Raw genomic sequence first — 6,584 nt, forward strand, 5'->3', positions numbered from 1 at the left:
CTAATAACTACTATTTGAGAAAGTGTAAGGTTATGGCTCTTGTGCAAGGCAATTCTCCATATTGATATCTACACATTCATGAAGTTTCATGTTGAAACCAGTATCGTATCTGATTTATAGCCCTGAAAAGATTCATCATACAAAAACAACAAAGGGTAATAAATGTTATTTGAGAATGTGTAAGGCCAACATTTTTTAATAAATTGATTTACGGGATTTTTTTTAGAAAAATAGGGTAGGGGGGTCGAAATAACAATAAAAATAAAACAAAAAATCACAGAGTCGACAAAAAAATAAAAATAAAAGTTTAAACTTGTCGATTTTTTTTTCATTTTTATAAACCAACTTTTTACGTTACTTTTGTACTACATATCTTATTTATGAAAACAGTAAGTCACTAGAAGCAATAGAAATAGTGTTATTAATGCATTTTTCAAGAACATTTCTTTTTAATCTTAACTCTTGTGGAATGTCTTCATTGTCTGCAATTGAATAAAAAATTGTACATTAAAACACCCCGGCGAAATGTTGTTCATGATTTCATGAACACTTCAAGCCAATCAAGAACTGTTCATGAACGGTTCTGAAAAAGTTCCTGAGCTTGGTTCATGAACTTTTGGACATGAACTGTTCTTAAGACACGTTCATGGAACTGTTTATGAATTATTGTTGAACATTTCAAAGTTCATGAACAGTTCTTCATCTAACCATAAATACTTAGTGATGAACATTTCATGCACAAGTATTTCTAATGATTTTTCTGAGACAGACTTTAAGGATCCATCATGAATAATTTATGAATTCCTTTGTGCTAGATGTTTCATACATATTTTTGAAAGTAATATTGAAATGTCTAGCATACTAATCTTGTAAGTTCTTTATTTTCATACTGATTAATGTTAGTAAAATTTAAGATTATTATTATTTTACTTAAAATACTTGATCTTTACATTCTTTATACATGATAACCATGTACATTTCATCTTATTGTAAGCTTCTTTTTTTTTACTTCAGGCAACCAACAATATTTGCACAAGTTCAGCCAGACATTATTCTTGCTAAAAATTATCTATTTTAGTTAATCAACCAACACAATTCAAAACGTATCAGTTCTTAATTACTTTAATTTGAATATTTTTGCCTTTTTTAAGAACTAATGAAGAACTTTTCATGAATCCTAAGAATTCAAAAAGGGTTCATGATCGAAAAATTCGGAAAAAATAATTAAAACTATACATTAGCCTGAATTACTAAAAAGGGTCACCAGTAAAAATGAAAAGTTCTTGCCTCACAATCATAGGTACCCACATTTGCCAGAAACACCATACTAAATTTGCAACTTTTTACATGTGAGCATATTGAGGAGTTCAAATGTTCAAAAATTGATAAAAATGAGTATGACTTTAACATGTAACAGGGGAAATAAAGCAATTCAAAATTAAGACATATGGCATATTTAATCATTCAATCATACCAGTTAAAAGGAAAATAGCTTCATTAATGAATAGTGATTAATAACATTAAACTTATTATTATATACACAATATAAACATGATTTTCATGGTCGATTTTTGCAGAACTCCGCCTGGGCTGACAGTCTGAATTCTTCATTATCAAAATGTTCTTGACATGATTTTTATCAAAACGTTTCTGTAGAGTAAGGTTTATGTTCCTTTTCACGCGAATTTCTATATTATTATATCCATCACCCTCTAAAATCTCAACAGGCTTGCCCTCTTCAATTAAAGCTCCTTGAGTCCCTTCTCACCACTGACACTCCAGTAAACTTGTGGACACAGTCATGTGCACGTGCAACCTGGCCGGTCTGGTTTCTTTGCCGCCACTGCCACGTTTCACAGATATGTTTCACAGATACGATGAGACATGACCTACTTCACTATCTGCCCTCCATACTTTTGCTTGGACATCAAGAATGTGTGTGCTGAAATAAATTATTTGACTTTATAATAAAACTAGAACCATTGCTGAAGGAGAACTAAATATCACCCCTGACAACTAAATATAGGACAGTAAAACAAGGACAACTGAACAGGGGAATTAAATCCATATAAAATGCAGCTATTGTACATATGTAGTAATGTGTGTGCACTATTTATGCATGAAGTTTGGAGTTGATATCTTAACAAGTTTAAAAGTTAAAAATAAACTGACAGACGGTCAGACAGACATACATTCCTTAATTGTTTTAATAAAATTAAATGTAAAGTTTTGCTTCAGTGACAATCTATTGCTTCAAATGAAGTGTTTGTTACAATTAACTTACATTTTAGACTGCCTAAACCCAGTTTATGCCATGAAGTATCCTGAGCTACTGACATGCCTTTACGACGGTTTTACACAGTTACTGCCCCCGATAATTCAATCCTCGCCTTGCCTTTTTTCTGGAAAGAAATGACATCTATAGTTAACTATAATTGACATTTTCTTCATGTTTAATATTTAACAAAACAATTGTAGTCTAAACCGAGGTCAAATAAACAAGCACTTGTTTAGGAGTACCAACTGACGTGTTTAATAGTAAGTGTGATATAATCCATAGTGTGTAAGTGTCATTGCTTTTATTAATTCAGACATTCCTGACAATGCATGTCATTACTAGTATTTTATATGATGAACACTTTCAAACTGGATTAATAAATAAGGAAAAACAACATTCTTCATCCAAATTTAATACCAAATACATGTATTATTCCTAATGGATACGAAACTGACCATTTATGCTACATTGAATTTATTAATTGAAAAATGGGATATACATTAAAAATCGCATAAATCAGTGAAAAACCTACATTTCCATCTGAATTGTCAATCAGCGTCCGAATTCGACAATCCGGCGACCGCGACAGTATTTTCACTAATAGTTTTCTTTGTAATTATCAGCACTTCCGTCCAATAGTTGACTTTTATCATTAACTCCAGTCACATAAAAATGATCAACAATTACAATTATATCAATCTTTCTCTTAAACACAGTCTTTCAAAACCGTAACTTCTCCAACAAAACACAAAGTTCAATTACTGAATTAGCCTTCAAACTATAGGATCACTGGTAACGTTCTTCTCTAGACATTGTTTCTCTGCGTTTATATAAACTCCCGAAGTGTAGTCGTGGTCTAAATTACTGTTTATTTCACTTAAACTTACTGGAAACACCCGTTTATGTCACGGATCGACATTTTGACAAGTCGCGAAAATAGATGACAGAAAATGCCGGTCTACACCGGAAGTGACCTTACGGCGTTCTTTTATTTAAAGGGGCCTTTTCACAGATTTTGGCATTTTTTAACTTATTCATTAAATGCTTTATATCGATAAATGTGAACATTGGATCGTAAAAGCTCCAGTAAAAAATCAAGAATAAAATTAAAAAAAGGAAAAGAACATTGCCCGGACCAGGTTTCGAACCAGTGACCCCTGGAGTCCTGCCAGAGTCCTGAAGTAAAAACGCTTTAGCCTACTGAGCTATTCCGCCGAGTACATGTACTCAAAGTATTTTATACCTTATATAAGCAATCTTCGTAGTTTCACAAAATTTAACGACAAAAACAGAACTCTCCAAATTATTCAATCGTTTCGCGTTGCAACGCTTTATAATTTTTAGGTTTTAAAATCGTCAAAAGATGCATATAATGGCTATATTAGACCATGGTAAATGTTCACTATTACTGTTTTCTCACAAATATCATAACTAAAACGAAAATTTGCGAATCTGAAACAACTTTTTTCAATTTTGTCAATTTACCAAAGCGTGAAAAGATCCCTTTAAACGTGTTCAGTGATACGTTCTTGTCAACAAATATTGTGGTCTGCAGAGATTACTATACGCTGTTCTACTGGGGGAAAAGTGACAAACAAACAGGTGAACACTTTAAGAATATTATGTAAAGTATAGGATGAAACATGTTGTAACTCGCAAATTTTTATTGCAATGATGAGTCATATATTTTCATGGTATTACATATTTATCATTATGTTTGGAAGTTTTGCTTGTGTTCTTTGGAATTTAAATTTAGATAAACAATCCGCGCGATAAGTTGGTAGTTAAGTAGTTCTTAAACTGATGTGATTAGAATAATTTAAAAGGTGTCTATATCATTTACTTAGATATGAATAAAATGGAATTATCTTTAAGGAGTTCGTACCCTGTGGACTTCGTACCATAAGTCTGTAATGTAACAGTTTACTGGAAATTATGTATTTATTTGTGGTACACAGTGCAACAGTCTCCAAAACATATATCATTATGTTCAATAATGAAACAAGCTTTAAAGTGGTACAAGCTCTTCATTATCTAATAAAATAACTGCCATGCCAAATAAAATAGATATTTAACGGAAATAATTCGCTTCCAGAACAAATCTGGTTAGTTTTCTTTAAAATAGAAAAAAATCAAATACTACAATAAATAGTAATCTGCTATGATAATCATAACATATGCAATGCAGATGCTTATAAATTAAGTTTTTTATGTAACTTATTATAATGAACAGACCAATTTCAGGGTGATGAATGTCCCCCATATGGCAAAATTCAACTTGAGTGGGCATCCACAACCAAATGCTGGAAAAAGCTTCAAACAGACTGCAGTGTATTCTGTCTTCAAGGTACTGGGCTTGCACTAAGTAACTGTACATTAAATTCGTATTTGTTCATTATTATGTAAAATAATCACTTATGGGAAGTATCTTAGTTTTGGGGCCAATATAATATGTTATGATATACATATGAATTTTAAATATCACTTTTGTCTTGTTTAATTTACCCCAGATAGATGTCCTACAGAACAATATCAGACCAATCACCATGCAGTGGCCTAACAAAACCAGACATTTCAGTCCTTTTCCTGTTGTCAGATCCCAATATATATTGATTATAGATTCGCTTTTATAATAGTTTGAATGTAAATAACTCTTTACTATAGACCTTTTTATGATTTTTATTCCCTAGAGCACATGTGAACAGTTTACCTCATACCAGAAAGGACCCAGAGACAGTGCATGGTGTTCAATATTTTCAAATATGCGCCAGAAAGGAAAATGGCAGTGTGTTGAAGACATTGACAAACAATTTGAAAACTAGCCTTTGTGCTAAGCCTGGCAGTCTGTGGCTGATGACATTGTTTGTAGTCTCTCATGTTTGCTTACACTTATAATAACCTTTGTAAGACCTCAATTCATGAACTCATGAAGAATTATAGTTCATGAACTATTCACTGACAGTCCGTGAACAGAAAATGGGCCATTGAAAAATGGAAGGAAAGTGTTCATGAACTGTTCATGAACAGCAAAACCCTAAAGAACTTTTCAAGAACTGTGTTGTTCATGACCTGTTCAAGAACACTTCATACCACTGGTGTTCATGAATAGTTCATGAACACTTCATGCCATAAGGGTTCAAGAATAGTTCATGAACACTTCATGCCATTAGGTTTCAAGAATATTTCATGAACACTTCATGCCAATAGTGTTCATGAACAGTTCACAAACTAAAATTTCAAGAACATTTCACAGACGTGGCCCATTTTCTGTTCACTGACTATTCGTGAACTATTCATGAACTCGGTTCATGAACAGTTCATGAACAGTTCACGAATTATTCGTGAACTGCAGAACAACATTTCGCAGGGGAGTATTTGACATGATTATCAGTGTGAGCGTTGCTAGTGATCTTCAATCATAAACTTGTATCTTAAATGAAAATATTGCATGTTTTGTTATTAATTAAAATGCTTATAATTTATTATGTATCACCTTTAAATATCTGTTGCATATTTTAATGATAACAAGCTCTAAAGCAGTTTTAGGACCTTTTTAATGAAGTACATTGTTTTTACTCACTTAACTTCAACAGAATTGAATAATATTAATTTTTTTGTTTTTGTTGTTTTCCTTCACAATTTTTACCATGTTTACAAACTGTTGAAGAAGTTGTATTGGTGAATAAGTTTTCATGCCCCCAAAGGTGATCGCACTGTCAGTCTGTCTGAAATTCTGTCACACTTTGCGTTAAGGTTTCGAAAAATGGTCATAACTTTTGCAGTATTGATCATAGCAACTTGATATTTGGCTTGCATGTGTATCTCATGGAGCTGCACATTTTGAGTGGTTAAAGGTTAAGGTCATTCTTCAAGGTCAAATAAAAAATCAAAGCGGCGCAGTAGGGAGCATTTTGTTTCTGACAAACACATCTCTTGTTCACATTGCATTTTCAGTTATTTGGTATTTCCAGTGTGTGCATCAAATTTTATTTGATATACTGTAAACGTATAGAAGTTCGTCGGTATGAAATTTCGTGGTTTAATAAAAAACAACAAATTCGTTGACACGTAATTTCGTGGATTTCAAATTCTCGGGGAAGATTGACAGTCATAATAACTTAAATTAAAATCAAATTAAACAACCAGAGTAATAACGTAGAATAATGTGCTAATGTGTGCTGACACCAATGCTTGTGATTAATGTGCACTGAAGCATGAACGTGTTGCCGATAATTGTCGATAAGAGCGAAATCGGTCCCCTAGTAGTAATAATTGAGTAATAAGGTCCCCAAAATACAGGTGTGAA

The 6,584-nt window shown here is 32.5% G+C and overlaps 2 long non-coding RNA genes across 2 annotated transcripts; one reads left to right on the top strand and one right to left on the bottom strand.

Moving 5' to 3' along the window:
- Positions 1-1,438: 1,438 nt before the first annotated feature.
- LOC127874990 (uncharacterized) lies at positions 1,439-3,041 on the bottom strand. The gene is made up of 3 exons (XR_008047205.1): positions 2,811-3,041; positions 2,285-2,402; positions 1,439-1,942 (listed from the first exon to the last, which is right to left on the bottom strand). It is a non-coding gene; the product is annotated as an uncharacterized LOC127874990 (long non-coding RNA).
- Positions 3,042-4,519: 1,478 nt separating this feature from the next.
- LOC127875010 (uncharacterized) lies at positions 4,520-5,760 on the top strand. Its single transcript, XR_008047216.1, has 2 exons — positions 4,520-4,625; positions 4,969-5,760. It is a non-coding gene; the product is annotated as an uncharacterized LOC127875010 (long non-coding RNA).
- Positions 5,761-6,584: the final 824 nt, after the last annotated feature.

The sequence above is a fragment of the Dreissena polymorpha genome, chromosome 1, assembly GCF_020536995.1.
Source record: "Dreissena polymorpha isolate Duluth1 chromosome 1, UMN_Dpol_1.0, whole genome shotgun sequence".
NCBI classification, from domain to species: Eukaryota; Metazoa; Mollusca; class Bivalvia; order Myida; family Dreissenidae; genus Dreissena; species Dreissena polymorpha.